Source organism: Zootoca vivipara, chromosome 1 (assembly GCF_965207765.1).
Source record: "Zootoca vivipara chromosome 1, rZooViv2.hap1.1, whole genome shotgun sequence".
Lineage (NCBI taxonomy): Eukaryota > Metazoa > Chordata > Lepidosauria > Squamata > Lacertidae > Zootoca > Zootoca vivipara.
In genome coordinates, this window is record NC_142582.1 from 90,654,490 (window position 1) to 90,680,652 (window position 26,163).

At 41.0% G+C, this 26,163-nt stretch overlaps 1 protein-coding gene and 1 long non-coding RNA gene across 17 annotated transcripts in view; one reads left to right on the plus strand and one right to left on the minus strand.

The window, feature by feature from the left end:
- Positions 1–19,245, minus strand: part of NUMB (NUMB endocytic adaptor protein) — a 59,036-nt gene extending 39,791 nt beyond the window's left edge. For 4 of the 16 annotated variants that reach the window (XM_088654711.1, XM_088654669.1, XM_088654693.1 and 1 more), the window contains exon 1: positions 19,117–19,245. The gene's annotated coding sequence lies outside the window, so the exon portion shown is untranslated. Of the gene's footprint in view, positions 1–18,931 lie in introns of all 16 variants that reach the window. The other 12 variants (XM_088654722.1, XM_088654683.1, XM_088654700.1 and 9 more) reach the window with 3 other exon arrangements.
- Positions 896–17,273, plus strand: LOC148687666 (uncharacterized). Its single transcript, XR_015946503.1, has 3 exons — positions 896–1,024; positions 15,015–15,113; positions 17,157–17,273. It is a non-coding gene; the product is annotated as an uncharacterized LOC148687666 (long non-coding RNA).
- Positions 19,246–26,163: the final 6,918 nt, after the last annotated feature.

A 26,163-nucleotide genomic window follows, 5' to 3' on the forward strand; every position in this document is an offset into this window, starting at 1 on the left:
TAAAAGCCTGGGAAAACAAATTTGATTTTGTTTGGTGCATAAATAAGATCTATAGGTAATTATGGAAATATAGGGTCCAAGTGATTACACCAATAAAATGTTGCTAAAAGTTGCATTACAAAGCGAGTATATACAATTCTGTTACACTGTATGCCAGGGGTCAGCAAACTTTTTTAGCAGGGGGCCGGTCCACTGTTCCTCAGACCTTGTGGGAGGCCGGACTATATTTTGGGAAAAAATATGATCAAATCCCTATGCCCCACAAATAACCCAGAGATGCATTTTAAACAAAAGGACACATTCTGCTCATGTAAAAACATGCTGATTCCCAGATTGTCTGCGGGCCGCATTGAGAAGGCGATTCGGCCGCATCCGGCCCCCTTAGTTTGGGTACCCCTGCTGTATGCCATCAAAGGCTTGCATGCTATGTGATATGTTTCTTTGTATTGGTACAATGCCTCTGAATGCAGAAACTCGAGAAAAGATTTTCCTTACTAAAGTTCAAGGTAGAATGAAAGCTATTGGGTTTTGGAGATGAAAAGAAACTCGCACAAAGCCTGAATATCTGGAATAAGACCTTGCCAAGAAATTTTGAAAGCCCTACTCTAGATAAATATTTAAGATTTTAAAACAAATGAATTCTATGTTGTCATTTCCTGACCACTGAGAGACTTCGCCAAAATGGCATTTAACTCTTCTGATCACTCATTAACTACCACAGAACCCTGAGCACAACTAACAATTACATGTAAAATTTGCTTCACAGATTGGAAAGGGGAAATATATTCTTACCACAAATAGCCTGCAGTGAAATGAGGCTGTCAGCTATAATCACCTCTGTAATAATGACTGAGAAATTCAGCAAGTCTCATACTCAGCTCCCTTTTCTCCTCCTAGGCTTCTAGGAAATTGGGGCCACTTCATAGATTCAAGCCTGCCATGAAGCAGGTTCCACGCCACTCAACACCAGAACTCCAATGCTGCCTGCTGGTCAGAGAATATAGCCAAGGCAAGTTTCCTTTAGGTAACTATCTCTTGGGTAGCCTGTCTTGCTTAGAGCATTTCCTTTTCTCAATCAGACAGCTGAGGTTTGCTAAAGACTCTAATCTGCTCCCAGAAAATCAGTCTTTGTTGCTTTCAAGGAACTAGGTGCTATAGCAGCACCCCAATATAAGGATGTATGAGTGTGTAACAGTGGCTCCTCCTTCCTCCACCCCCTTTCCACTCAAGGTAGCAAGTAGTAAAGAAATGTCTTCACCCACTTTGAATCTGCCCCCACTTTCAAAGGATTCCAAAGGATAGGCATAGATAGGGCTGTGGTAGTCATGCATGCACACAATCTGATGTATAAATTACAAACCGAGGTAGAGGGCAAAATTAGCCCAGCTACATCCAAATAGATTGAATCTTAATTTTTAAAATTTAAGTACCTAACCTCAAATTTTCACATGTCATACTGTATAAACTACTTTTTAAGTGTTCTGCTGCAAGCACAGTTTTCAAAGATCACTTAGAACTTAAAACTATTAAGACTTATTTCCAAACCTCAAGTATCATAGAATCATGCCAGCACTTAACAAATTCAAAGTTCTATGCCAACAGTTAAGTGGGTCAGTTTTCTGCTTCACTGGGTGTTTTGTCACAGAGGTTCCACTATGCTTTAATAGACAGCTTGTGTCTTCTGCAGCAGACGTACCCCCCCTCTTTTGTCTCCATTATTTCACTGCCTATTCTCTATCAGGACACCTCTCCATCATGATAAAATACAATAATTAATGAAACAGGTCAATGTTATCAGGAGCGTGCTTGCTCTGAGAGTTACATAGCTATAACTCCAACTGAAAATCAGATCCAATCGGGCTCTCCAAAAACCGTATCAGTTATTTTCAGTATTGACATTTACCAGCTAATTTAGCAGGTAATACAAAAATATGAGCTTGCCTGACTTCAAGAATAATCCTACTCACATGTCAACATGGCTATTTTAACTCATTTGTAAAAATATCTCAAGAAGCAATTAAATTTCAAATGGAGAATGACTCATTCACTCATGATAAGCTACAGGGTAAAAAGTGCAAAATAGAATAGGATTAATGTCTTAAAAGTGTGAGATTTTGTAATTAGGATAATTCCCCTCAAACAGAAGACATTTTCAAGTAATGGTTGGCTCAACTGTGACCACCTTCACCCATACCAATTTGCCTAGTCACTGGGCTCATCAGAGACTTTTCTCTGGGTATCATCTTCTGAGGTTCAAGCACATTGGTGACCAGATATAGTATATGAAATATGATTAGGAAAGGGATCTCGTTTTTATTCACATCAGTCTTGACACTGAAACACTACTGTATTACTGACCTGTTCTTTTGTCAAGAAAGCATGATACTAGCATGATTTTTACATTCAGGAGAACTGCTGTCCTGATCTTCTGCATTTCCAGAAACAAAGTTGTCTCATCCTTCACAAATATGGTGGTACCTCTGGATACGTACTTGATCCATTCCGGGGTGCCGTTCTCACCCTGAAAAGTATGTATCCGGAGTGATGCTTCCACACATGCGCGAAGCGCGCAGAACACTTCTGCGCATGCGCATGTGGTGGAACCCGGAAGTAAACACTTCCGGGTCCACCGTGTACATAAGCTGAAAATACGCAACCCGGAGCAAACGTAACCAGAGGTATGACTATATCTCTAGTCCAGCAATTAAATTACCCCACACAGTGCAAGTCTTTCCAATTCACCAAACCAGATTTTCCCAGCAAGCAATAGTTTAGCATTCAAAATTATGCTGTCCACCTTATATAAGTAACAAACTTAATTAGTTTAGAGCATGGGTGTCCAACTTCCAAGAGACTGATCTATTCCCACTAAAACTAAACTGGCAGTGATCTACCCATTGTATTGACCAAAGTTGTTGAGCTTTTTTGAGCAGCATTGATCAGAGTTGTTGAGCTGTGTGTGTGTGTGTCTCCCAGCATTTTCATTTGAAGGGTATTCACAGAAGTTACATGAAAATGAGGCAAACAAACCACAATTTGGATCAACATACGTGAGCCAGCTCAGTAAACCATGGTTAAAGCCAACTGTTACTTTTTCACATTATGCATGAAACAGACATTTATGTGTAACAGCCTTTGCCAGATTTGTAATCAGTGTTAAAAACTCAGATATATAAGCTAGGTGTCAAATGGCTCCTTAAATCAGAGTTTAAGCAAATCTCTTTTAGTTCTTCCCATTGAAAAATCAACTTTAAAAAGATGCCTAGTGGAAAAGCCTCATGACATATTTGTCTGCAGTTTGGCAGATTTCTTACCCAGGAACATCTCTTTCATGTTGGCAGTTTTCAGACCTATTACCCACAAAGTACTAGAGGAGAGTAAGTGATTCCATTTTTAGATACTCTAAACTGTAATGGCAGTCTTGCAGGAAAACCACTGAAGCTATCACTTCTGAAGTTTGGCAGGATTCATCCCCTTAGGAGTGACCTTTGCCACCAAATTCTTTCCAATTCTATCCCCAAATAAAAGTTAATCTTTAAAGGTGTCCAGCAAAAAAGACCCCAGACTAAATCCAGTATAGAGGACTTACTATGCCTGCAAGTTTCTGCAGAAAAGTGAAGAAGTACTGTATCACTGTTTTTTCATTTCCCAATAGTGAAAGTGTCATATTGAAGTTTAAACCAAATTTTGTGGTTCATGCACATCCTTATTAGTTTCTTCTATTGCTTGCCAATTTCCATGAAACAAGGTGCAGCTTAAAGGCACCTGATCTTCCCTATCCATACCAAAAACCTCTAAGAATGAGTGCAAGTATGCTTAGCACATTGCTTAGCCATAAAAACTTACATGACAAACAGAATGCTTAAAAGTTTCGAAGACAGCAATTTATTTTTCTAGTTATGTTATATGCTAATCACTGCACAGCCTGCCGGCACCTCAGTTAAAGTTCTGGGGAAATGCTTTCTAAGTAATTGAATTAATTGACTGACAAGCACAAAACAATTTAAGCTTCAAATACTTTTTATCAAGTTCAGGGCTGTTAAGATCTAATGGTCTTTTTGGTCTTTGTTGCTCTGGTTATGTTTGAAAAGCTGATCTAGGAGGATGACAAGAAAATCCTGTCCACTAGATACCAATACCCATTAGGGAAATGTACACTGCAGCAGAGCTCAGTTTACAAGTAAATTGTTTTAGGTCTACAAACTGCTTGAAAGTTAAGTTCCAAGCCTTTATATATTGATGTGTTGAGATTTGCTACAATTACTCAAACTAAAAAAAGGCACCAAGTATATTCCTAGGGACACTGTTTTTCAACTGAAGGTGTACATGGACACCAAAGCAATAGCTATGACCTGAACTCAAATTAATCCAAGGTGTAAACTAGGGTTAGAGAACCGCGGGTCTACGGGCCAAATGTGGCTATCCAGGCCTCTCTGTAAGCCATGCCCCTGCCACCTTACTGGGCCAAAGCAAACAAGATGAATTTTAACAAGGAGAAATGTAAAGTACTACACTTGGGCAAAAAAAATGAAAGGCACAAATACAGGATGGGAGACACCTGGCTTGAGAGCAGTACATGTGAAAAGGATCTAGGAGTCTTGGTAGACCACAAACTTGACATGAGTCAGCAGTGTGATGCAGCAGCTAAAAAAGCCAATGCAATTCTGGGCTGCATCAATAGGAGTATAGCATCTAGATCAAGGGAAGTAATAGTACCACTGTATTCTGCTCTGGTCAGACCTCACCTGGAGTACTGTGTCCAGTTCTGGGCACCACAGTTCAAGAAGGATACTGATAAGCTGGAACGTGTCCAGAAGAGGGCAACCAAAATGGTCAAAGGCCTGGAAACGATGCCTTATGAGGAACGGCTTAGGGAGCTGGGTATGTTTAGCCTGGAGAAGAGAAGGTTAAGGGGTGATATGATAACCATGTTCAAATATATAAAAGGATGTCATATAGAGGAGGGAGAAAGGTTGTTTTCTGCTGCTCCAGAGAAGCGGACACGGAGCAACGGATTCAAACTACAAGAAAGAAAATTCCACCTAAACATTAGGAAGAACTTCCTGACAGTAAGAGCTGTTCGGCAGTGGAATTTGCTGCCAAGGAGTGTGGTGGAGTCTCCTTCTTTGGAGGTCTTTAAGCAGAGGCTTGACAGGCATATGTCAGGAATGCTTTGATGGTGTTTCCTGCTTGGCAGGGGGTTGGACTGGATGGCCCTTGTGGTCTCTTCCAACTCTATGATTCTATGATTCTACCTTCCAAACACCTCTGGCTCCACTCTGTCCTCAAGTGTTTTTCTCCTGTCAGTGATGTGTCTTTGAACTGTAATAATGCCTCCGGCTTGCCTAAAGTGAGCAATGCTTGTGTGGGTTGGTGGAAAACACCTGCTAGCGTGGCTAGAATGTAGTCTACTGTACAAAGGTTAAGAGCACATCCACTGATTGGCTGACTTTTGCTTCTTGCCATAAGCACCACTGTCATGGTGGCTTCCAGAAAATTCCCCACAAAAGAATTCAGTCCTGATGTTGAAAAGGTTCACCAACCCTCCACTAAAACAACAATTCCCACCACCACCCCAACTCCAGGAAATGTGCAATTTAAGACTTGATTGCATAAAGTTCTTCAGTGAACACAGCTGATTTGGTCGGAAGTTTTCTTGCAGTTTGGTGGCTATGCGCAAATTCTGTTCCTGTGTGGTTTTGGAGACTTGGAGTCATCACAAGTTGCAGTATAGTACAGTCGTTGTGAAATGAACATTGCTCACGATGCAACTGAAAGCATTCTTTAAGGCAGGTAAATGTTGCATCCCAGAAAACTAAGCAAGCAAACTGTAAGTACCAGAAAGCAGACCCATGCAGAGCTTGTCTTGTACCCACCTGCCCCCCACCTGCCAGGAAGTCTCCTGGTGGTTGACATGGCTTTACTGAAGAAATGCACTACAATGAAAGTATTGATATTCCTGCAACAACTAGAATCAAGTGCAAATACTGGAACTAAAGAAGCTAGTTTTCCAACTTGGTATAAACACACCTTTGCAAGGGGGTTGCTCAGGCAACCATTGCAGTTTAGCAGTAAAACACAGAAAAGCTGCACATGACATATACTGAGAGGAGGTTTAAATGCTTTTGCATAGACATGCAATAAGCTCCTATGCACAATAGAAGCTTTTGATAGTTACTGTTCAATTTTTTCATCAGATTGCCTTGCAGAGTTGAACATTATGGAATCATAACCTAGCTTGGAATAGACGAACACGTTGTGGATTTATATTAGACACATGGGATTTACTTCAAATGAGAGAGAAGAAGGCCCCAGAAAGTTTATTGGTTTTGTGAACTGCACATTTCCATTTGGTAAGTATGCAAGTTTTTTCAGCATCATTGTCTACAATTTAGCCTCTACAACTGCTGAAGTGTCTAGCTGAATCCAAATGCAAGTCACACCTTTGCCAAAGTGACAGTCTAAGTTTGAAAAAAATGTATACCCACTTAATACAGTCCATCAGTATAAATAGACAAAAATTCTGAACAAACACACACTGTTCAAGAGTAAGAATGTAAGAAGAGTTCTTCTGGATCAGGCCAACCTGATCTGTTCTCAGTGGCTAACCAGATGCCTATGGGAAGCTCTCAAATAGGACACAAGCTGAACAGTGTCTCCCCACCTGTGATTCCCAGCAACTACCATTCAGAGGCATACTGAGATAGCTACTGTGACGAATAGCCACTGATAGCTTTATCCTCCAAGAATTTGTTTAACCCTCTTTTAAAACCATCCAAGTTCATCACTATCATTGCCTTTTTGTGGGAGAAAATTCCATCGTTTAACTATACATTATGTGAAGTATTTTCTATTGTCTGTCCTGAATCTTTCAACATTCAGCTTCATTGGATGCCCCGAAGTTCTAGTATTATGAGGAGGAGAAAAATTTCTCCCTATTCACTTTCTCTACACCACCCAAAATTTTTAATCCCTCTATCACAGGCTTCCTCAACCTTGGCCCTCCAGATGTTTTTGGCCTACAACTCCCATGATCCCTAGCTAGCAGGGCCAGTGGTCAGGGATGATGGGAATTGTAGTCTCAAAATATCTGGAAGGCTGAAGTTGAGGAAGCCTGCCCTATCATATCCCCCGTTACTCACAATTTCTCTAAATTATGAAGTTTCAAATGCTGCAGCCTTTCCCTGTATCAGAATTGTTCGCTCTTAAACATATCACCTTCTCTAAAGGAAACAATGAAATAGATATAAGCAGTGTATCTGAAGTGTATCTGAAGAAGTGTGCATGCACACGAAAGCTCATACCAAAATAAAAACTTAGTTGGTCTTTAAGGTGCTACTGAAGGAATTTTTTTATTTTGCTTCGACTCAGACCAACACGGCTACCTACCTGTAACTAGATATAAGCAGGTTCAACATGAGCGACGTTTTCAAGCCATTATTATTCATATTCTTTGCACAGCAACTACTGGTTTAAAAAGGAATGGGGTCTTTTAAACTTAGTGCCACAGTGAACTTAAAGGGTGGGAGGTAACCTTCACCAACAGACTTTTGCTTTCTCTAAAATTATCTAGAAACACATCTCAACTTATGTTGTAGTATGCAAAGGCTAGGCTCATCTGTAGGATACTGAGGGCTGTAACTTCGTGCCTTCAGACCCCTGAAGTTCCCAAATTTGCTCCTAGTTGCTACAGACATCAGGATATTGCTGCATATGCCTCTTGTTTAGACTTTGGATGTGTGCCTGCACTGCTGCAAGGAGAGAAAGTATACAGAAGCCTTCCAGATGCTGTTGGGACTCTCAGCAACCATCAACTCCAGAAAGCATGGCCACTGTTCAGGGATAATGGGAATTGTAGTCCAGAACATCTGGAGAGCACCAGGTTGGGAAAGACTGGTGTACAGCATGGTATTCAAATAAATCAGGAAACCGTTCTTAAACCAGGGAGAAGAAAGTCAAGAAATTGTTCTTTTCACAAGGCATTTCAAAGGATAGCAATTTTCCTTTTAATTCAACCAAGGAATGAATCCGTGATAGCCAAAATCACAATATTCATTTAATCTGTACATTTCCCTCTTAAACACACTATATTCACTGGCTATCAGTAGCATGCAACTGCACTAATTTACTATTGCACTGTTTTGAATGTCACCATTCCTTTTTCCTCTTCCCCCACTCCACCCACTCCACTTGCGTGAACTTTGGAAGCTAAGGATTAGTCAAAGAATGAACGAACAATGTGGAAGTCAAAAGGTCCAAAGGGCAAAAGTTCCAGTTATTTCTGGTTAACTGCTATCAGCATGATGTTATGATCCATCTCTACCAGGAAGAGTATCAGACAAAGTATACCAAACTAGCCATTTAGATTCCTGGATTTTTGGTATCCTGTAGTGTTTTTACAGCACATTTATTTGTTTATTGAATATACCACCCTTCATCTGAGGATCACAGGGGGGCTTATAATAAAGAAAACATCTCCCGTCTCTCTCTCGCACATACACACACATATATATATAACAGAATTTAACAAGTATAATGCCCTACATTGTTTCCTACTTTTTTAAAAAATGTAATGTATGCCCCCCAAGGAGGAGACTCTTGAGAGTCCCATGGACTGCAAGAAGATCAAACCTATCCATTCTTAAGGAAATCAGCCCTGAGTGCTCCCTGGAAGGACGGATCGTGAAGCTGAGGCTCCAATACTTTGGCCACCTCATGAGAAGAGAAGAATCCTTGGAAAAGACCCTGATGTTGGGAAAGATTGAGGGCACTAGGAGAAGGGGACGACAGAGGACAAGATGGTTGGACAGTGTTCTCGAAGCTACGAACATGAGTTTGACCAAACTGCGGGAGGCAGTGCAAGACAGGAGTGCCTGGCGTGCTATGGTCCATGGGGTCACGAAGAGTCGGACACGACTAAACGACTAAACAACAACATGCCCCCCAAAAAGCATGTATAGAACTACCAAGAAAAGAAGCACAAGTGTTGTGGGACTGAACAGTTTGAAAATCAAAAACTTCCCTGACAAAAGATAAATAAACAACTCTACCTACCTTTCTGCAAGAGCTCTCCCCCACCTGGGCTATCTTCTATTCACCTCATCTACAGCAACATGTGCTTATCTCTTTCCCCAAAACCATGTGTTTGTGTGGCTGATGCAGCAACCAAACACAGTTAAAAGGCAGGAAAATCTTATAAACTTGAACAGTTATGCAGAAATTATCCGGATGCCAAATTTTATGTCAATTACCCTATTTCTAAGCGGCATGATCAAAAGATTTGGTATACAGTACACAGGCACAATTTAGATGCTCAAATACCAGCTTGCTATACAACAGCATTGTAGCTGGGAATGAGCAATATTCCTCACGCCTTGCACGCACACGCACACACCCCATAAGTACATACTGGTTTAATTAAAATATAGTTAGATGTAATGCCCCAAAAGGGAATAGTGGTTTAATGGTCAGCTGGGATAGCTCAGTCAGCAGAGCATGAAACTCTTAATCGCAAGTTTGTAGGTTTGAGCCCCACGTTGGACAGAAGATTCGTGGTTAGACTAGATGACCCTTGTGGTCCCTTCAAACTTGACAATTCTATGATGCTTTACGATCCTGATTAGTAAACTACAGTAACTTCTAATTGTGGTTTGATAAAAGATTAAAGCAATCAATAGGTCTCATCATTGAACTCCCTGTAATCTACATATTCCTATATTTTAAAAATCTGTTTGGTTAAATTGCCCTAATGTTCCCATATCATGAAATATTTAATACAGTTCATGATCTCAGTTTACTTTCTGTGGACCAGCACTATATTCATTAACTAGTACATTCTTTTCACAAGCTATTGTTCCAAAACACACTTCTCCTCAACACTGCTACTGCATCAAGTCTACTGTAGCATTCCAATATGACAGCAGAGAGACAGGGCATCAAATTCTACTGCTCAGTACAGATCTCTCTAGAACTCAAATTACATTACCCTACTTGTGTTTTAAAATGGTACTTGAAGCAGTCATCAGCTCATAGCACCACAATTCATTTTATCCAAGCCAAAGTTTCAGATTTCCTAATCTACCTGGCGTGTTGAACAACTGCTATACCATGGTTAACCATGTCAGGAACATTGCAGGTTAACTTGCTTCCTTGCATTAATCACTTGCATCACTTCCAATGTACATGCCTCATTATCTGCCCCCAAATTAGGAAGTTCTTCTGTCTGCAATGAACTAGACTTCATTCTGGGGCCAAGACAATAGAGATTTTGTATAGATTCCATAATCTTCAAGTCTTTTTATGTTCTTGCAAAATGTGTCCACCTATATAACTAATGTAACTCTTATTTTTTTCAACACAGTGGCTGAGGAAGTGAATTATGATCCTACAGATACTGTGTTCTCCCTCCTTTATTTTATTTTCAACAGGAACTTAATTTGCACACAACACAGGAAGACAGACTAAAGTGTAAACACTCTTCTTAGTACTTTCGCTTTTTTAGTATAGCAAGTTATTTCATCTTGCTAATGCAAGATGCACGTTAATGCAATAATGCACGTTATACTTACACCAATTCCCATCCATTGTCAGTTGTGATACCCCAAAGAGCTGCAGTTTATAGCTAAGCTACAGTCCAGGCACTGCATGTCAACAAGTACTCTACTATAACATGACACTGAACCACTCTGCAGTGTTTGGCAAAATATTGTTTTCATTATTCATTAATTAGATATTCAAGACCTTGTATCAATACCCATGACATTTTAAAAAGTACCATATATACTTGAGTATAAGCCGACTTTTTCAGCACATTTTTAATGTTGAAAAAGCCCCACTCGGCTTATACTAAAAGCCGAGGAGCCCTTTCTCGCCGCTTGTCCCTCCGCCACTGTCTCTGACGCTCGTAAGATGTTACCAAACTCGCCTCTAATGCACACAGCACCAATTTGGTGGATGTTAGAATGGCTTCCTTGCCCCAACTGCAGTGCAGACTGCTGCCTGCCATTGGGCTTGAGAAGCAGAGGGTAACTGCTTGATTGCAGGAATCATAGAACTGAAGAGTTTGAAGGGGTCAAGAGGATCATCTAGTCCAACCCCTGCAATGCAGGAATCCCAACCAAAGCATCCATGACAGATGGTCATCCATTCTGTGCTTTAAAACCTCCAAGGAATGAGTGTCCACTACCCTCCTAGGAAGTCGATTCCACTGCTGAACAGTTCAAACTGTCAGAAAGTTTTTCCTTATGTTTCTTTGGACCTTCAGGTATACGGCGGTATAGAAATTAAATAAATAATAATAAATAGTAATTTTTTTGGAGTGAAGCCAGGAAACCCCCACTGAATGAGCAGACACTGTTCACTCTTCTCTGGATATGGAAAAATTATATAATATCCATATCTCATATCCATATCTTTCATATATTCAATCACTGAGAGCCGTTTACCATATTTACTTGAAGCTAATGCTCACCTTTTTGGCCAAATTACATTGCAAAAATTAAGGTGCACATTAGATTCAATGGCACATTTACATTTGCCAGCAAATAATTTTTTTTGTTTCAAGGTTCTGAAAATTGAGGTGTGCATTAGATTCGATGGCACATTAGACTTGAGTAAATATGGTACTTCTAAAAAGTTTCCTTCCTTTGTCTTCCATCATACCGTAGGCTTATGCATTTCCATCACTTTCCGAAGTTCAGCTAGCCATTATTTTAATTGTAGGCAATAGCTTGCTCAGTTTGTTCTTCTGTTTTTGGACTATTAACATAATGGCAGCACCTATTAGGTTCCATATCAATCTTTTATGTTTAATTTGGTCATCTAAGCAGCCCAACAGATTTGTTAAAGGATCCAAAACTATAACATAATGCATTACTAGTTTGATTAAAACTTATCCCCCATATTTCATTATTAAAAGACAAGACTACCATACAGGCAGTGACCATTTTGCGCAGGGGTTCCGTTTCTGACCCCCGTGTGCATCAGCGGAACATACATAAGCCCATTCCATTCCACCACCACCCTGTTCCACCTTCTTCCGGGTCCAAAAGAACCCAAGCATTGGCAATCATGCATCAATAGTGCAAAATGGTTACCACCTATATCTGCATTTGAGGAGTCATGCATCCAAAACTTTATCTTCATGCCAGATATATGTATTGCTCAAACTCTGAGGTGTCAGATACCACTGGAAAAGCAATTTGTAATAGTATTCACTTATGTTTACAAATGTAGGTCTTGCTGGCCCCTGACGGCCAATTTTATGCCATTCTTGCTCAAAAATTCCTCTAGCCGCAAGGTGATCCTTTTCTTCTCAAAACTATTACCCTTGTGTAAATTCGAAGTACATAATGAGGCATATATTTGGGATAACCTTTGTTTTCTTTTTAAACATCAAATCTTCAACAGTTGTAACTGAGAAAGCCACTTAATGAGAAAGCCACTTAATGAGGCATTGTTTTCTTCAACATAACTTCTGGGCTGCATCAATAGGAGTATAGCATCTAGATCAAGGGAAGTAATAGTACCACTGTATTCTGCTCTGGTCAGACCTCACCTGGAGTACTGTGTCCAGTTCTGGGCACCACAGTTCAAGAAGGATACTGACAAGCTGGAACGGGTCCAGAAGAGGGCAACCAAAATGGTCAAAGGCCTGGAAACGATGCCTTATGAGGAACGGCTTAGGGAGCTGGGTATGTTTAGCCTGGAGAAGAGAAGGTTAAGGGGTGATATGATAACCATGTTGAAATATATAAAAGGATGTCATATAGAGGAGAAAGGTTGTTTTCTGCTGCTCCAGAGAAGCGGACACGGAGCAACGGATTCAAACTACAAGAAAGAAAATTCCACCTAAACATTAGGAAGAACTTCCTGACAGTAAGAGCTGTTCAGCAGTGGAATTTGCTGCCAAGGAGTGTGGTGGAGTCTCCTTCTTTGGAGGTCTTTAAGCAGAGGCTTGACAGGCATATGTCAAGAATGCTTTGATGGTGTTTCCTGCTTGGCAGGGGGTTGGACTGGATGGCCCTTGTGGTCTCTTCCAACTCTATGATTCTATGATTAATTGCCAACTGTGGTGTTAGACCAGTAGGGAATCTATAGATATACGGTATCTATTACTAATACTTTCTAGATACCTAGTTGTCTTATGGTTCACCCAGATTCTTTCTGTGTGAATAGTGTTTCATATTTGATCTGTTGAAATTGCAATGAATATTTTTAAAAACCCGACTGAGGCAGGTCCAGGGAATTGTCAACCTTCTTGAAAGGTACACTTACCAATATAGTGTTACTTCTAACTGTCCTGTTTGAGTAAAGCTGAGTACATATTGAAGTTTTAGCAAATAGGTTTCAAGATTTTGAATGCTGTCTTCTGAAATTATATTTTGCTTCTCATGCAAGAATAATATAATTACAATTTTTGTGATATATATTGATTTATAAAAGCTGGAAATGTTATTTTCTATAGTTCTCTATTATAGAAAATTACAATTATGGATGGAGGATAGTAAGTCATTACACAGTACTTATGTTTTAAAACTTTAAACTCTTATTTAGAATTTTAAAACCATCTAGTTTGCCAATTATAAAATTCCTGAGAAACCTTTGCTGGCTTACATCTCTCTTTTTTTCTTGGAAAGAGCTGACAGTTCTGTGGAAAATCACTAAATCAACATTTACCCCCTCATGCAAACCTGGTATGCTTCTGAGTTGTACTGACTTTTTATAATTCTGCGTCTGCAAACTGCCACATTCCCAGAAGGAATAGTTCTGGGTACTTTGTTTTGCTAGTTTTGAAAAGCTTAGAACTATTGCCTTTACAGAGTTCTCTGATGAGAAGCTTTATTGATAGACATCTGTATATTTAATATCTTGCATTTTTTAAATGAATTATCTGCCTTTTATGGCGGTTCTGCTACTAAACATAGATTGATATCTGATATTGGTTAATCTTGAAATGTGGTGAGGCTTATAGCCTGATTCTGTGCATATTTGTTCAGAAATATATTCTACCATTTGACCATAACACACATAATATATTCATACAAACGGGACTTTACTACCAAGTAAGTGTGTATAGAAATGCAGCCTTGCTTTTGGAGTGTAGAAGATCTTAAGTTTAACCGAAGAAAATAACGCGTCAGGTACATTTAACTTTGATTTATATTTTGCCTGTAGGTGCATTCTTGGTTTCTGACACTGAAGAAGCGGGAAGCTAGTGGTAGACTACGTAAAGTCAATTGATAGTGGCAGTGCAGAGTTTCAGAAACTTTTCCAGTACCTTTAATTAATTGGGATTTGATTTAGCATTTGTCTTAAAAGCAAAAAAAAGTAAATACTTTTTTTTTTGCTTAACTATCCCACACTTTTCAGTACACAAAAGTAGTTTAGCTGAAATATTTTATAAAGACCAAATAAAAAATGCAAACTTAATGTGGTTTAAATGTTCATAGAAATTCACATCTGTACTTGGAAATGTATTGTACTTTTCTCAAAAACAAAACAACTCAGTAGCATATACTTAACATTGTTCAAATGTTAAGAAAATAATTTGGGCACTCTCAACTGTTAATATGGTAGGAATACATCTTGTTTGACCATAACCATAAGCCATAATGAAACTAACATAGTCATACAAAATAAAATTCATGAACAGTGTCTGCATAATATATAGCTTTAGCAAGTCTAGAAAGCTGTTCGTAATAGATACAGGTATGGTTCCTAGGGATAGTCACCTGAAAAAAGTTTGAAACTGCTCAATTCGACAAAATCAATTGTTGCAAATCTTCTAAACCAGGGGTAGGCAACCTAAGGCCCATGGGCCACAAGCAGCCCACAGAGGTTGTTTAACTGGCCCATGAGCTGCACTCCAACTGAGCCGCCCACACGCTGTGCTAAACTGGCGCAGCGTGGCATGGGGACTTGCTTCCATGGTGCCGAAAATCACGTCTGCGCACGTGCAGATGCCGAAAATTGTGATTGCACAGACGCAGACACCAAAAATTGTGTCTGCACAGATGCGGACGCCAGAAATCGTGTCGACGCAGATGCCGGAAGTCGCGGGCGCAATCTGGCCCACGGAGGGATCTCCACTGGAGTGAACCAGCCCATGTGAGGTAAACCTTGCCGACCCCTGTTCTAAACAATGCATTTTTTGAGAAATATGTGATAGATCTTCCCCCCAAATATTTCACTCTGTATGTCTGCTATAAGGAAGCAGAAGGCTCAAATTTAGCACATTGATGCCTGACAGTGCAGGATCTAGCATACATGGCATCTACTGTATTTAGGAGGGTGATCTTGGCCACAATAGAATGCTTTCTGGTCTGCTTTGCGCATCACATTAAACCATAGTTAAAAACAAACTGTGGTGTAATGTTAATGTGCTAGGTGCATACTGCTGAAATGTCCTCGTTCTGCTCTCACTGCTACTGCACTTCTGGGAAACAAACCAGAGTGGCCTTAAGTGATAACCAAGGATTGTTATTTGCTTCCTGTGCATGGTTCGTTTGGAAAGAAACAAGCCTAGATTAAGAAGTCACAACAAGGTGGACTCCAGCTTGTTTACCAGCAGCAGAATGAGAATTTTTAAGTTGTGTGAGCACTCTACTTTCTCCTTTAATCATAGCTAATTTTAATTATGTTTTAATTTGATGCATGAACTACTGTATAGCAGTTTGTGCCTAAGAACCCTTCGGAAAGGGTTGCAATAAATGGTGAAGAACTTTATCCTCATCATAAGAGAGACTAGGAGACCTGCATGGTCAGGGGAGGGAAGAGGCAACTAAACAAGAACCTTCACAGTAAAGAACATAAGAGACTTCTGGATTGGGACAAAGGCCCATCTAGTCCAGCGTTCTGTTCTCACAGTGCCAACCAGATGCCAATGAGAAGTCTGCAAACAGGACCTAAGAACAAAAGCATTCTGTTGTCTTGGAGTTTCCAGAAACTGGTATTCACCGGTATGTTGTCTCTTCAAGCCAGTTAATGCCAGAAGAGAACGACAGAGTACAGAATATTTGAAGTCCCGAAAGACAGTTTACCTATATTCATCACTATGTTTAGACAGCAGACAATAAGGGAATTTGGGCACAGCGTGCAATCTACTTAGACTACCATAGCGCAGCAAGTTACAGCACTTGTTCCTATATAAGGCCCTTTTTTAAGCATTGCAAGTGTGTGGAACAAGAGAGGTCATCGACAGACTAAGCTTGCAATATATTTTCATTTAGAGTCTTGAAATTGTTCTCCCAATGTAATATTTTGTCCAATATTTTATTTCTCCAATAAAATATATTAGCCAATAAATGTTTGCATTTAGCGCCTATAAAATCTTCAAAAATGGCTCAAGATTAAAAGACGTTATCTGATAAGATTCATTCTCCTAAAACAGAGTAGTAAAGTTATTTAATATTGTAACTTCTGCAAGCAAGACTTTAGACAGAGCACTTCAAGTGGATTGTTTGATGTACCAGTTCCCAAATGTGCTGCTTTAAACAGAGTGCAAGATAATACCAGTAAGTCATATCTTCCCACCAATATTTCTACAACATAAAAATCTCCTAAATTTAGAGATTACAAAATATTCCCCTTACATCATCCATCCCCTTCATGGACTAACCAAGGCTTGATACAGTCTCTTTGTTCACTCCGTGATGAAGAGAGCCAATAAGCTTGGCTCTTTTTATCTTAAAACCATGTGTGGGCAAGTTGACAGGCTAGATAATATTTATGTGGGGTAGTAACTTTTGTGAGCTTATTGCAAAGTTGAACACAGTAAGTCTTTAAAAAGGATGCAAAAAAACAAAAACAAAACCCTTGCTAGACTACAGCTTGAATTTAATTAAACCGGTATTACATTGTTGCAATAAAGTACCTAGAGTGTTTGCACAAATGATGCTCCAGGCAACACAGGGTAATATATATTACTGTATACAAACTACTGAATTAAGAACTTAATCTGATTAGGCAAATAAAACTTTGGAAGATGCATCACTTCACTGTGGAAATTATTCTCCTTGTCTCTATGTGTTTTCTATTAAAAGAGTGCAAATGTCTGAGCCAAGGAGGCTTCAGTGACAAAGTACTCAATATGCATCTTGGCTTTTCCACTCTTTGTACAGAACTTGTGTAACAACAACTTTCCCCTCTCTCTGTAGATTAAAGAAGTTAATATGATAAAGGACAAGGACTGAACTGAGGAACAGACAATTTATGGTTTTATTTTGCTCACATGACTGATGTCACTGATTTAGTATTTCCATAAAGAATGGCCAAGAAGGAAAGAATGGAAAAACATTGCAACAATCCAGCGGAAAAACTGTACAGATCAGCACTCTTTTACTATGTCAAACATTAAATAGCAGTTGGCCTTAAGAGACCTATCATGATTTTAACTACAGAACAAGTCCAAGGATTGGAGAAGTGAAATATGTGTAACATGCACACTTTTGCAGCAGAGAATAACCAGATACAAATGCCATTATGGTTCAACTGTATTCCTAAACATCATCTTTGCTAAAGACACAACACACACAATTTGAGGACCACAAATGTTTAAGAGTGGCTGGGGAAACCCAGCCAGATGAGCGGGGTATAAATAGTAAAATTATTATTAAGACAAATAGCTGATTACAACCAAGTACCGTAACAAATCCTTATAAGTGCTTTTATAAGAGTCTTGGAAGACACAACAACCAACACATTAAACAGAATAAATTCTACCAGAAACTTTTAGAACTTTATGAAAAATTAATGAGCAGGTTACATAAATCTTGTGGATGAAGGAGTTCTAGATGAGAGCTGCTGCAAGACATTACAAGCCAAATAGAAACATTTCACAATAAGTACTCAAAGAAAGGATAAAAAATATTAAGTATTTTGTTATTTGGAAACATGACACACAAATCTAGTATTTCATAATTCAGTAATTGTTGCATTTTATATTAGTATTAATGCCCTTCTAAAAAAGATATACACTTAACTTTGCACCCAACATCCTGACAGAAAGTCATAAAAAGGAAATGAAGCTCTCCTTTAAAGACCAAAGTAATCATATTCCCAGTGCCAACACCCAATCTTTCAAAGTTTAACCTCGTTGATGTTAATCCTATCACACATCAATTCTGCTTCGCACAAAGCCAAGTAAGAATAGGTGGGACGGCGCTTCGCTCAATTAGCTTATCAGCTCTTTCCCGCCGCCGCCCCCTTTTCCAGGGGTTGCAAAGCCAGGATTCTGCAAAAAGGGTTCATTTACAAGAATGAAGACAGAATGAAATATAGGGCAGATATACTCCGGGGAGAGGAAGCCGGTTGGCCACATTCCTTCACGAATCCCTAACTCCCCAGACCAAGCGGGGCCTGGAAGGGAGGCCAGTCCCAGGCAGGCACCCCGGAAGCCGGGAAGGGGCGGCAGGGTAGCTTCGCCCGCCGAGGTCCCTCCGCTCCCGGGGATGCGAGAACGGCGCTTCTGTCTCTGCCTCCCTCCTCGCCGCTTCCTGCACTATCCGCCTCTCCCTCTCTCCTCCCTCCTTCCTTCCTCCCTTCCTTCCGCAGGGCTCCTCATCCGCCCGCATTCCTGGGCCACTCGCCGCAGATCCTCGCCCAGGTTCAGCCTCCAGCCCAGCCATTATATATAGATATATGCCCTGCATATATATGTAAGAAGCCGAGAGACGCCCACCCGAGCCCCTTCCTTTCCCGGGCACCTCGAGCGCCCTACCTCCCTCCGGCACCCCAACCTCGCCCGACCTCCCCTTTCGCTCCCCTCCGAGCAGACCCCGCACTCGCACCTTCCCGTGCACGCTGCTGCGCTCATTCACACGTACTCAGCGAGCCTGCTTCTCCCCATCCCCGGATTCCCCGCCGACTCCTCTTGAGCGCAGCAGCCCCGCACCTCCTTCCTTCCTCCTTCCCTTCCCCTTTCGAGGCTCACCCACACGGCTTCGGAGTCGAGCAGCCCCGCACCCGGGAGCTCGGGCCTTCCGCCACAGGTCGCCCCGCTGCTCTTCCCGCCGAGCAGGGAGGAAGGAACCTCCCCTCGTCCACGGAAGCCCCTTCCCTCGGCCAAGCACCTACCGGGCCCGGCCGCCGCTCCTTCGCTGCCTTGCTCGCTCTCACCTGCTACCCGCGGCCGCCTCCCTTCAGCTCCTCCTCAGCCGCCAAGCAGAGCTGCCTCCTACTCCCTGACAACAACTCCCACCTCCTTCGCTACCCTCTCTCCTTCCCTACTTCAAGCCTCGCGGGCGCATTGGCTGCTTCGGCCGGAGTCGCTCGTAGATATTGGTGGGGATTTGAGTCCGTCAAGCCCTCGCTCCGCCTTTGTATTTGATTCACACCGAAGCTTCTTTCCTTTTTTTTTTTGTCGGTCCAAACCGCAAGAAGCGGCAGCTGCGATAGGTCAGAAGAGATGCGATCATTCAGTCTCCGCCTTCCTGATAAAGTACCCGATGCAAAGTCCCTAGCCCTGCTTGGTTTGGTTGCACAGTAGGGAGGGAGACAGTTCAACAGAGCGGGGCAGGACGCACCTGACCTGGAATTAACCCTTCGTTGACAGAAACATTGCTGGTTGGGGTCATTCAGTTAACAGGTTTGTCGCTCTCCTCTAAGAGTTGCTAATATTCCCGGGGCAATCCGCACTCTTCTAAGAAGCACTATACTGTACTATATATTTAAAATATGCCAGATCCCATATTGGGTTCCCATATTTTCTCAGAACTAGGAGACAGGGCCAATGTTTTTAACTGATTTTAATTTGTGTGGATTTTCGTTATTTTTCTTGATAGAGGGAGGATGTCCCTGGGAGGAGGGGGGCAATTACAGTGGTACATGGTAGGGCTAGGCATGATCTGATTATGGATGAGGAAGCTGCCTCGCCCATTACTGAGACCTGGGTGGGTGAGCAGGGTGGAATTGGTCTCACCCAGCTGTGCCCACCTGGGTCCTCAGGGCAGAGCAGAATTGAGGGTTGGAGAGGGAGAATTGTTGTAGTCTATAGAGATTCCATCTCTCTGTCCAGTTGCGGCGATCTAGAGTGTGTGTTCCTGACATTGAGCAATCAGGACAGATTAGAGATTCTGCTAATTTATTGCCTTGCTGCCAAGCAGTCTCCTTGCCTGAGCTGGCAGAGTTGGCCTCGGGGGCACAGTTGAGGACTCCTAGAGTGTTGGTTTCGGGGAAAATCCATGTTGAAGTGACTGATTCTGGTGTGGCTTGGGACTTCATGATGGTCATGAGAACCATGGGGCTGTCCCAACATGTCATCAGCCCAACATATGTGGCATGCCACACTCTGGACCTTGTTTTATATTGTAAAGCACCCTGTGATCCTCGGATGAAGGGCAGCATAGAAATTTGACAAATAATCATCATCTCTTCTGCTTTGAGGAGAACAGCATTCTATTTTTTTTAAAAGCCTTTCTGACAACTAGCTGAAGTTGACATTTTAGTCGTGATAATTGGGATGAATTGTTTTCATAATTATAGCTGAGAACATAAAGAAGTCACAGAGAAAAGGGTGTGAATCCCCCAACCTTTGTTCCATGACATCTTTTAAAGATATTTTAACCTGCAGTACTTTTACCCATTCCCTTATATTCCTTTATCTAATTGATCCAGTTAATGGTTCCTCTTTGTTTTTTCACCAAATTTGGAACTTCTGTGCCACTGAAAATTATAATTCTTATACAGTATTATTGAATTTTGTCAAAGCATAGTTTGTGTATCAGGCCGTTAAAACAATACACATTTGTATTCTGAAATTCACAAAAAGGAAAAATCAGTTTTAACTGTATGAAATAACACTTTCCCTCAATAACTGGAATGTGAAATTTGGCGGTTTGGTAGCACAAGGGCATCTGGCACAAAAGAGAACAAGGTTTCCTTCAACTTTTCAACAAATTAGTGTTAATTTGTTAATTAATAAACGTTAGTGATTTACAAGTACATTTACTCATATTTAATAGAAAGTAAAGGGAGACACGTTGGCCCATAAGAAAAATGCTCCAATCCGTATTGGAGTGAGACTTTTATTGGACCAACCGAAATTACATAAAATGCTGTGCAAGCTTTTGAGTTCTTCAGAACTCTTGAAACAAAGCAATGGACTGGGCAACAGGGCGGCAAAACGACTGCTGTTGAAGCCGTGGAGTCTACATCTCAGCACAATCTTAAAACTGAATGAGGGAGGAGGTAGCAGACATTTAGATTACGCTCTTGAGGTCCTGTGCAGGTATCAGGTTGCACCAAAGTCTGCTGGGAACAAGAAGCATAACAATGGCTGATTCCCTATCTTTGAAAGCAGAAGACCAGCTCTGTCTCTGTCCTCCTTAGGTGAAACACACAGGTTTCTTTGAAACAAGACTCATTAATTCCAATGTGACTTATTTTCAGCCCTACTTTAGATTGCTGCCCAAAGCACAGTATTGCATACCTGTTGTGTTATAGAAGGATGGATTTTGGGAGGTTCTTTGTGGACAGGATAAGTTAAATGGAAAGAAGGAAGTGGGAGAGAGGGGATTTTTTCATATAGGTAGGTAAGAGGGGGTGACTATCTGTTACACACCCAGCTATGGGTTTTTCCTCCATGCATCTGGGTGGCATCTGCTGGAAACAGAATTCTGGCCTGCATAGATCAATTTTTATATTACGTTCATGGGAAGATGAAGACTTCCTCTGTACAGCATATCCCTTCCTGAATTGCTTCTCTTTGGTTAAACAGCTTCTTGCCTTCCTTTTCATAAATATTTTGCAGAATGCTCATGGCTAACTACAGTGGCTATTTTTGAATGGAAAACCATAAGATAGTCTGATTGGATTTAAAACCACTAAAATTGCTTATGCAAGTCACTTGTTGAAAACCTGTTGTTGGGATTCTTGATACACATTACTAGCCCCAGGTCAGGCATGAATTGCAAGTGTTCAAAATGTTTCCGCAATATAGAGTTTGACTTAGGGCTATTTAAGTGTCAAGCATTCCATCCAGAACCATTTGCAGACACAAGGGGTGTCTGAATGTCATGTAGGCACTTGCTTTCTACAGTCACCAACAAGTATTCTGCAACAAGGCCTCAGTAATGTACAAAACAATTATGCTCCAGTATCCAAGGATATACATTTTGTACTTAAATAAATAGTAAAAAAAAATATTGAAAGGAAAGTGAAATAAAGGATGAGCAGCTGTTATGGTGGACAAAGAGGATATGAATAAGAGTGCTAATCATTTTTATTCAGAAGTAAGCCCCAGTGAGTTCTCTCAACACTACCTAGTGGCACAACTGTAGCCTGTTATCTTCCTACAAACCGTGATCAGACACCATGGTTTATTGTTTGCTTACAAACATTGGTTTGTTTTAACTATAGTTGACATTAGAATCATAGAATCTTAGAACTGGAAAGGACCTCAAGGGTCATCTAGTCCAACCCCCTGCAATGCAGGAATCTAAGCTAAAGCATTCATGGCAGATGGCTATCCAACATCTGTTTAAAAACCTCTAAGGTAGGCAAGTCCACCACCCCTCATAGGAGTGTGTTCCACTGCTGAACAGCTACTGTAAGAAAGTTTTTTCGAATGTTTAATCCTTTCCTGCAGCTTGAAAACATTGGTTCAAGTCCTACCTTCCAGAGCAGGAGAAAACAAGCATGCTCCCTCCTCCATGTGACAGCCCTTAATATATTTGAAGATGGCTATCGTATCTCCTCTCAGCCTCCTCTTTTCCAGGCTAAACATACCCAGCTCCTTCAAGCGCTCCTCATAAGGCTTAGTTTCCAGACCCTTGATCGTCTTGGTTGCCCTCCTCTACACACGTTCCAGCTTGTCAACATCCTTCTTAAATTGTGGTGCCCAGAATTGGACACAGTATTCCAAGTGTGGTCTGACCAAGCCAGAATAGAGTGAGGTTCATTTTGTTAGCTTGCTTGTTCTTCCTCTTCCTTCGGACATAGCCTAAGAAACCTTTTTAATGATTTTTAACCTCTCTTGCAAGCCTGAGCTCATTCTGAGCTTTAGTCTCCTGCAACTGTTGGCTACTTGTGTATACTCCTCCTTTGTGATTTCCCCTTTCTTCCATTTCTTATACATGCCCTTCTTAACTCTCAGCTCATCTGTGATCTCCTTATGCAGCCACACTGGTTTGCTTAACTGCCTCCCACTTTTCTTTCTTGTTGGTATTGTCTGCATTTGGGCCTTCAATATTTCTCCTTTTAGAAACTCCCATCCTTCTTGGATTCCCTTCTCATTGAGCATTTCTGACCACAAGATCACACCCAGTAGCTCCTTCAGGTTTTTGAAATTGGCCTTCTTAAAGTCTAGAGTGTGTGTCCGACTACAGTCAGTTTTCCCTTGCCTCTGTATCCTGAAACCCACGTGATCCCGTGTCCCCATCCTTGAACCTGGTTTGTTTCGCCACCCTGCTGAAGTCACTCGCCAAGCTACAAGGCTTGTAACAAAACTGTTTCCAGGCTAAGCTGTTTGCTTTTCAACTTTTCTTGAAGAAGACCTCACTCCAAACGCTGCCTGGCAACAAGCTCTTTTCCTTGCCCCCAACCTCCAGGAGAAGCCCTCCCTAGTTGGGCAGACAGCTGGACTATGAGGTGAGGAACGTTTTAAGAGATCGCTCTCCACTCTGCCCAGCTTCCATCTCTAAAGGGATAACTAGGGAAGCAGGAACATACCACGGAAAAGAACACAATGATAGTCAAAAGTGCCCTTCTTACAATTGTTTATGTAATGGGATAGCTTCTCAGAGGGACAGAATTAAGACTGCCGCAGTTTATACATTCAAAGCTGCTAAGGTTTCAAAAGTTCACACTTCTGCGGGTAACACTGTGAAATCCTAGAGGGGTAAGAAACGGCTCAATCAACAGCAAAGGCTGACCAATAAAAACAAAGCCTGTTGCTTCAGTTTGCAACTTTAGGGTAATAGTTTTGTTCAGTTACCTAGAGAACAATTAATGCAGTGCCTGGAAGTCTCACTCCCTTGGCTGACCTTGGTAACCTGGAGTGAATATGTGCATTAAGTGGTTGTTTAAGATGTGGTCTTTCAGTACTAGCGGTTCAGAGGTATACCTTTAAAAAGTCGCCATTCTAGCGCACTTCCACAAAGCTATGGCATGCATCATGATGTGCAGTTATCACCACACCCAAACCAAAATGATCAAGGCAACTCTCAGCTATGAGGAAAGCTGGTACCATTTGGGACATGCGATTTTTAAAAGGCATCTGAAGGCAGCCCTGTTCAGGGAAGTTTTTAGTGTTTGATGTTGTTTTGTGTTTTTACTATTTTTGTTGGGAGCCGCCCAGAGCGGCTGGGGCAACCCAGTCAGATGGGCAGCATATAAATAAATTATTATTATTATTATTATTATTATTATTATTATTATTATTTATTATTTAAAGTTTAGAGAAAAAGTGAGCAAGCTGTGAACAAATGTTTGGAGTCCATAGCAGCAGCTATGAGCTGCCTTTGAGAGGCACATGGCACAGAGAGCTTCCTTAATTGAAAGGCAAACCACCTTCTCGAATGCATTTTGGAGGCAATATGTGCATGTCTCCTACAACAATTGTGTCAGCCTAGGAACTGTGTAGCACAGCAATATATGCAAGACAGATCAGTGCTTTAATCCACAACTACCTCCACCTCTTCTACAAAATTCCATTCCTGAGTTACAGTGGTGTCCTCCCACTGCTATTAATCTCCTAGAAAACTCTGAAGAGGAGCAAATGGGGCAAGGAGGAAATGCCTCACAGGCATAGGAATAAGATATGAATTATTTGAGCTAGCTTTGTTATTGTTCAGAATTACAAGTTGATATGAAATCCACAGGGAAACTTTTCTGTCTGGCCAGCCCAGGACTGTTTGAAAGGTATGTTAAAGGATCTTATCTACCAGAAATGGTCGCCCTTGTCCTCTGATGCTGGTTATGCATGTATGTTTGCTTATTTGGAGCATTTATTCCCCCCACCCCAGAAAAATCTGTGGATGCCCATGAAACAAGTCATGGCTTGCTTTATTGCCCATGGGATAATCTGTAGTTAATTCATGGTTTGTTAAGCAAACTATTGCTTAGTGTTACGTGTGAACCAGACTACCAGGTGTGTATAAGTCTTGTATAGAATTGCTTTTATATAAAGTTAATAACAGAAGTGAGAACAGAATGTATTATTTTTAATGATAATGCATTAAACAGAAATATTATTTTGAAGTTTTAAAAATGGGAAGAGAAGGAAAAGCATAGTTTTATCTTTTACATGCAGCTGCACATTCTTTTGCATTTGGACTGCACACACATGACCACAATTTAAAAGCCCCTTTAAAATCAGTTGGCATGAGCATATTTTACTCTGTTGTGGACTGTGATCGTTATATTAAGACAACCGGAGTACTCTTAGAATAATTTTACAATTACAAATTAAAGGATAGCTCCAACTTGATATTCTTTTGTTAAGGATTTGGTTCAGTTTTATCCAATTTATTGAAGGGCATTTCCGATCCCAGTACTGCTGACAAAGAACTTCAGATAAGGCACTGAGCTTTAAACCTTCATTCCAACAGAACAGACGTCATCTTGCATCATGAAATAACCTCAGACTTTCACAGTAGCTGTAGCTATGAGTTGGAGTTGTCATTACAAATTCATTTGTGATTGCTACGCCAGCTAATTGCTACATAGAATTAATTTAGTCAAGCAATATAGATTGCTGGTTACAGGTAGGTAGCCGTGTTGGTCTGGATCGAAGTAAAATAAAAAAATTCCTTCAGTAGCACCTTAAAGACCAACTAAGTTTTTATTTTGGTATGAGCTTTCGTGTGCATGCACACTTCTTCAGATACAGTGAAATGGAAGTTTCCAGGCACTTATGTAGAGAAGGGGTGGGGAGGGGTGGGGATGGGGAGGGGGGATCACTCAGAAGGGTGGTGGAAATGGGTGATTGACTGACTGATAGCTGTTGATGACCGCAAACGACTGCAAATGGTTTTGCATGAAAAAGCAAGGGTTGAGATGGCTGAAGATCGCTTATCATGTATAATGAGATAAGAATTATACATGAATTGCAACTTATCACCAAGCTCAAAACCATGGAGGGACCTGGTTTGAACAGAGATATCGGGTTCTTATCTCATTATACATGATAAGCGATCTTCAGCCATCTCAACCCTTGCTTTTTCA